Source organism: Rhipicephalus sanguineus, chromosome 2 (assembly GCF_013339695.2).
Source record: "Rhipicephalus sanguineus isolate Rsan-2018 chromosome 2, BIME_Rsan_1.4, whole genome shotgun sequence".
NCBI lineage: Eukaryota > Metazoa > Arthropoda > Arachnida > Ixodida > Ixodidae > Rhipicephalus > Rhipicephalus sanguineus.
Window position 1 is genome coordinate 189,826,055 of NC_051177.1, and position 7,175 is coordinate 189,833,229.

Sequence of the window (7,175 nt, forward strand, 5' to 3'; positions counted from 1 at the left end):
TTATTATTCATGGAAGGATATGAAATCCTCCTCCGAAATGCTGTGTATTCAAAAGAAATTTCGCACAGCTCGCTCTTAAAACTGCTTGTGCCAGTTCCAGAATTTTCATTGATGCGTAAGCCGTATTTTACTCGAAAAGCTACGCTGCCAAAATAAAGCCGCAACGTAAGCCAAAACGCTATCTATGTGGTTTTCCATTAAGGGCGAGTCGATGTTGGCAATCTGTGGCGGTCACGTTGTTTTCGTGGCGTTTATGTAATCCGTTCTGTACTGTTTACTCACTGATGGAAAACACGGCAAGTTACACGATTGAGCAGCCCGTCCAAATGATGAGATTTTATTATACAAATGTATGTTCGTTGGTGCAAACGTTGCGCCGAGAAATCATATTCGTTGACAGGGCGCATTTTTGGATGAATGGCTATGTTAACAAGCACAATTGCCGTATATGGGACAATGCCTACCCACACGAGGTTCGCCAGGTGGCAATCCATCCACAAAAGCCTACTGTCTGGTGTGGATTTTAGGCCAGCGACGCCATGGATCCATCTTCTTTGAGAATGAAGTTGGTGAGGCCATCGCCCTCAACGGCAAGTGCTACAGAATGATGATAACCGATTTTGTTTGAGCGAAATTGAATTAAATGGGCCTAGACGGCATGTGGTTCTTGCAGGACGGCGCTACGTACCACACAGTGGTGGTAATGGTGGACACTCTGCGTGAACGATTTAAGAGTATGGGTATCTCTCACGGAGGTGAACTGAATTGACCACCAAGATCGTGTGATTTGACTCAGCTAAACTTTTTCCTGTGGGGCTTCGTGAAGTCGCAGGTCTATGCCAATGAGCCACAATCGACCGTTGCCCTTAAAGTCAACATAACCCAGATCATCGCTAACATTCAGCCGGATCTATGTGGTAGAGTCATTTAAAATCGTACCATTCGTATGCGTGCCACCGTGAGAAGCCGCGACAGACATTTCTACGATGTTATATTCCATATCTAATGGCAAGTCTGTGCTTTTAAATTAAAAGAAATAATTTCATTAATACCTCACACACAGCTTCTTTTATTCCAGTTTAACATGGCCCCGCCTCTAATAGAAAACCCTATATATGAAATTTTTCAATTTCGTCAAAAACGTTGCTGATTTTTAGAATCACGGAAAGTTGAACTAGTTTTGGCGATTCATCTTTAAAGAGAGTAAGACGTGCACACATGGATATCGCAGAAGAGAGTGAGACAACGCCAACGCCAACTATCAACTTAAAGTGCGCGCTGTGGCCAAAGCGAAACTAAACACAAAATTTATCTGCGCACGCGTGATGTGTGAGCGTCACCTGTCATTCAGGCACACGTGCGGATAAGCGCAAGGGATCACAGTATAGGCATTTTATTTCTTGGCTATGCACGTTAACCGAAGGTTCGCGAGCACATACGCTTCCACTACAATTGATATTACCACGAGCCCTTATTTCTGTATTTTGATGTATTCGGGTTTTACCCAACGATCTACTAGCAGCGGTCGGTGCAGGCCGCACCGCAATGTTTCGAAGCTTCGCGATGGCTTGGGGTGGTTTTGTTCAGATTACAAGGTCGATTCAAATAGGTTGCGAAGCTTCGGGCGAAAAACGGTTCAGAACCTATTGCCAAGGACACCAGCAAGGAGAGTTATGGGTGCTGCGATTGAAGGGCGACTATGTTTGGAGGGAACAAACACTAATAGCGAAAAACCACGCTTTATTCAAGGTTAAAGCAATTTTTATGCTTTAAAATTTACATTTATTTCCCGAACAATATTATGTAGGTGCAATGTGCCAGGAATGTATGACAGTGTTTATATATTACGAAAAAACCCCAGGCCTGCGCTGAAACCGCAGCACAGTCACAGCGAAAGCGGGAAGAGCGGTGTTTCTAGAGCCCGTTCTAAGCTCCCTTGGGGCTACTAATACAAGTTCACTAGAAAGGTGCCTACTACGCCATAAATCACAATTTTTGTGAACTTGGGAAGCACCTACTAAGCCATTATTCGTCATTCTGCGGGGAAGCGAGTCACCAGCTACACGTCTGTAAGGCATTATGTGCACTTTGTTGACGCGACGACTGATGACGATGAAGAATTATGGCTCAGCACTTTGTAATGGGTTGGAAGCATTAAACGGCCCACTAGTTATGTAATTTGCATTGGGTGACGCGCGATCGCTATTTCCCTGTCCCGTCATGCTGTATAACATACGTTGACGTGGGAGAGAGACGGGGGGGGGGGCGAAGAACTTTACTGAGATCCCGAGGAGATGGATCATGCGCTTATGGGCTTCCTTGGCAACCAATACAAGTGCACGTGCGAGGAACCCATTACGCTATAAATCATTGCAATTTTTGAGGAGTAGGGAAGCAGGCACTGTGCCATTTTTCGTCATTCTGCGGAGAGCCGTCGTACCTGCAAAACGCATGTAAGACATTATGCGCACTTTGTTGATGCTGTGCCTGATGACGACGAAGAATTATGGCAGAGCCCTTTGTAATGGGTAGGAAGCATTCAAAAACCTACTCGTTGCACAATTAGCATTGTGTGATGCCTGGTTACAGAATTCGCGTTGTGCGACGCTTGGTGCTTATTTTACTCTTCTACCACCGTATATTGCATATGCTAATGTGGTTCCTTCCCGACATGAAGCCTGTATAGGACCTTTTTGCAAAGCAGTTTCAAGCACCGGCATGGCTCAGAGGTTGAATACGGGGCTCCCACGCAGAGGGCCTAGGTTCGAATCCCCTTCCATCCTGAAATTTTTTTCTTGTTTCTTTTTTTTTCTTATTTCGAGCGATAGTGGTTACGGACAGCGGCAGCGGCGGCGGCGGCGGCGGACAACTACGGCGCCAAAAACGGCCGGTGAAATGATCTCATAACAGCTTTCGCTGTAAAATCTTTTTCTTAGTGCCCCCTGAATAGAGGCGCACGTCATTGTTGTTCAGTGCAGCCCTTGCGGTGCATGGAAAGGCACGCTCGTAAGTTCCCCTGCGACGGTACGCCCCTGACATGTCCTGGTGTTTCGCACTTGCATGCGTTCTGCGAATTATTGTGGGGAGAATTTGACTTTTGCTGTGCGCGAAGTTACGAGGTGCGTTTCATCGTTGGTGAACGTCTTGGTTACGTTGTTCAACGGGCAACGTCACGGCGCGGCTAACATTTAACGCCGAACGCTTTTCGCGGTACTCGCGGAAACGATGTGGTGTTCCAAGGATCAATATTCCCACTGTCCGGTTTCCTTCGTGAACACGCGGTGCCTGCTATATTTCCTGTTATCGGTGAGCAGATCGCTAAGTTACCTGTCGTGCTACAATTCGCATGCATTGATAAGTTACACCTAAGGTTAATATATCGGAACATAAGGCAAAACATAGTGCACGTATTTTGTACGCACTATTTGTACTTATTACGACATTCGTTGCTCATTGTGTAGGGTTTGATAAAATTTCGTTATTGTGACCATTGCATAGAACTGAAATATCATTACTTTGGCGTGACCAGGCGTAATTTCTTCTCGTTAGAACTGAAGCACACATGCAATGCGCTCGTGAAGTCCCCTGCGCATGTGCGAAGCAAATAAGCAACGCTGCAAACATGAGAGGCGGGATCGAATCCCGGCTGCGGCGGCTGCATTTTCGATGAAGGCGAAAATGTTTGAGGCCCGTGTGCTTAGATTTAGGTGCACGTTAAAGAACCCCAGGTGGTCGAAATTTCCGGAGCCCTTCACTACGGCGTCTCTCATAATCATATCTTGGTTTTGGGACGTTAAACCCTAGATATTATTATTAAACATGAGAGGTACGCTGCTTCCTACTTTATTCACGCTGTGGAAGAAGACACGAACGCAGAATAAAAGCTCCAAGAATAAGGTATCCTGGAAAAACCAAGGCGAATTAACGGCAGTACACTTAAACACCGCTGTTTAGTCACGAGTCGATAATAGCTTAGCTAGCATTGGCTTCAAGCGCACTCGCCAAGGGCTTGCCGGCTCGCCGTAACGGGAGTCCTTAGCTATCAGGGGCCTAAGAAAACTATTCTGAGGTCAAATTTCACGCAAGTGCCAAAAATGACGTCACTTCTTTACCAGATATTGCGGCACATCAGCTTTATTTTGTTCCCTCCTCACACAGATGGCGCTAAGCCCCATGAGCAGCTGATGAGCAGCCATTTTCTGAACGTATGGGCTTCTATGGAAGCTTGGCTACCATTCTGATTACGCGCAGGACGCGATGAGTCAAGTTTATTCGAGAGCATGCGCGAGCGCCAGCGATGACGCTGGAATGTTCGGTAACTTTAAAAGCACGGGTTTCCGTCAAGAAAAAAAGCAAGGTTATCCAAGACTATAGCAAGGCGGACTTTGATGGAATGAACAGAGAATTAAAATTTTTTTGTTGACTTCTTTTTTGCTGGTTTTGAGCAGCGATCAGTTGAGCAGAATTCGTTAGAATATAAGAACAAATTGCTCTCACTTATTGATCGCTTTGTACCTAAAAGAAAGGTTTCATCAAATCCTCGTTCTCCGTGGTTTAATAACACGTTAAAACGCATGCGCAATAAAAAGAAGCGGGTATTCAGACGCGCGAAATTAACAGCCAGAAGTGACCGTTGGTCATCCTATCAGATATTTAATAGAGAATTCTGCACTGCACTTTCGAAAGCCAAAAAAGAATTTTTTGATAAAACTCTTCCTTCGCTACTCCGTTTTAACCCGCGTAAGTTTTGGAGCATCATCAGCGGAACGAAAACGCGACAAATTCAATTAATCGAGTCTAATGTCCCAGTTGCTCTTAGCGAGTGCTGCAATGTTCTGAATGAGTCATTTGCGGCACGCTTTCATAAAAGCACCTCTACGATATTCCCGCATTTAACAAGAACCAATTTCTTCCCAATGGACCCCATCATCATTGACGCAGTTGGTGTTGAAAGACTGATTGCCAATTTGAAAGTGTCTTCATCGGCTGGTCCATATTGTATTTCGTCAAAAATGTTGAAGTGTACACAAGTCTATTCTGCTTTAATATTGTCAAAACTTTTTGAACAGTCATTGCAGACGTCCACACTGCCATCTGACTGGAAGGCTGGGAAGGTGGTCCCTGTGCATAAATCTGGTGATGTGTCCCTGTGCATAAATCTGGTGATCAGTTGAGCAGAATTGGTTAGAATATAAGAACAAATTGCTCTCACTTATTGATCGCTTTGTACCTAAAAGAAAGGTTTCATCAAATCCTCGTTCTCCGTGGTTTAATAACACGTTAAAACGCATGCGCAATAAAAAGAGGCGGGTATTCAGACGCGCGAAATTAACAGCCAGAAGTGACCATTGGTCATCCTATCAGATATTTAATAGAGAATTCTGCACTGCACTTTCGAAAGCCAAAAAATAATTTTTCGATAAAACTCTTCCTTCGCTACTCTGTTTTAAGCCGCGTAAGTTTTGGAGCATCATCAGCGGAACGAAAACGCGACAAATTCAATTAATCGAGTCTAATGTCCCAGTTGCTCTTAGCGAGTGCTGCAATGTTCTGAATGAGTCATTTGCGGCACACTTTCATAAAAGCACCTCTACGATATTCCCGCATTTAACAAGAACCAATTTCTTGCCAATGGACCCCATCATCATTGACGCAGTTGGTGTTGAAAGACTGATTGCCAATTTGAAAGTGTCTTCATCGGCTGGTCCAGATTGTATTTCGTCAAAAATGTTGAAGTGTACACAAGTCTATTCTGCTTTAGTATTGTCAAAACTTTTTGAACAGTCATTGCAGACGTCCACACTGCCATCTGACTGGAAGGCTGGGAAGGTGGTCCCTGTGAATAAATCTGGTGATGTACATTCCCCTAATAACTACCGTCCGATATCATTAACATCCATCCCAGTAAAAATCTTGGAACACGTAATATACTCGCACCTTATAGATTTCCTCGAGTCTAATTCCTTCTTTAGTATTTATCAGCATGGATTCCGTAAAGCAGTTTCGTGCGAAACGCAGTTGCTGTGTTTTACTAACGACTTATTTATTAACGCAGATCTTGAACTTGATACTGACTGCATATACTTAGATTTCGCTAAAGCGTTCGACACCGTCTCACATGAACTACTCATTTTCAAACTTAATCAGCTCAATATTGACCCCAACGTACTTGCATGGATTAAAGAATTTCCAGTATGTGACAGCTAACAATTTTTGTTCCCCTAATTCCGCTGTAACCTCTGGTGTACCACAAGGGTCCGTTTTAGGCCCGCTGCTTTTCCTAATTTATATTAATGATCTTCCTTCTTGTGTTTCTTTCTCAACAGTCCGACTATTCGCAGATGACTGCGTAGTTTACCAAAAGATTACTAGCCATGCCGATCATCTTAACCTCCAACGCGATCTAGATGCAATATATGAATGGTGCAAGAAATGGCTCATGATACTTAATATTACTAAATGTAAGAGCATGCGAGTTTCACGCCACACCACTACCCACTGTTCGCGTACATACTCCCTCAATAACATTCCGTTACCATCTGTTGAAAATTATAAATATCTTGGTGTTCATATATCTTCTAATCTTTCATGGATTATGCACGTAGAATATGTGAGTAACAATGCTAACCGCATGCTTGGTTATCGGCGTCGAAATTTTTCCTCTGCCCCACCGTCCATCAAGCTAACACTGTACAAAACATTGGTAAGATCAAAATTAGAGTACGCATGCGCCATATGGGACTCAACTCATGCCATTCTCATTCAAACTCTCGAAGCCATTCAAAATCGCGCAGCGCGTTTCATCTTATCGAATTATTCACGTCATTCCAGTGTCACATCCATAAAGAACACCCTAAACTTGCCTGACCTTTCGTTGCGCCGCAGATTGTCTCGCCTTAACCTTTTTCACAAAATCTATCATTACAACAGCTATTTGAAGGACGCCCTATTTCATCCACCTCGTTTCATATCACCGAGGACTGATCATCGCTATAAGGTGGGCCTACCATCCTGTCGCACCAGACTGTGCAATGACTTGTTTGTTCCTAGGACAAGCGCCGCCTGGAACCACCTTCCCGCCTCCATCGCCTGCATAACGGACGAAAAAGATTTCAAGCTCGCCGTACATGATGCCCTGTAACTTCTTTCTTTTTTTTTCTTTCTTTCTTTTTATT

General features: G+C 44.2%; 1 long non-coding RNA gene across 1 annotated transcript; it reads left to right on the top strand.

Moving 5' to 3' along the window:
• Nucleotides 1-4,433: 4,433 nt before the first annotated feature.
• On the top strand, nucleotides 4,434-7,175 carry LOC125757525 (uncharacterized). Its single transcript, XR_007415292.1, has 2 exons — nucleotides 4,434-5,136; nucleotides 6,931-7,175. It is a non-coding gene; the product is annotated as an uncharacterized LOC125757525 (long non-coding RNA).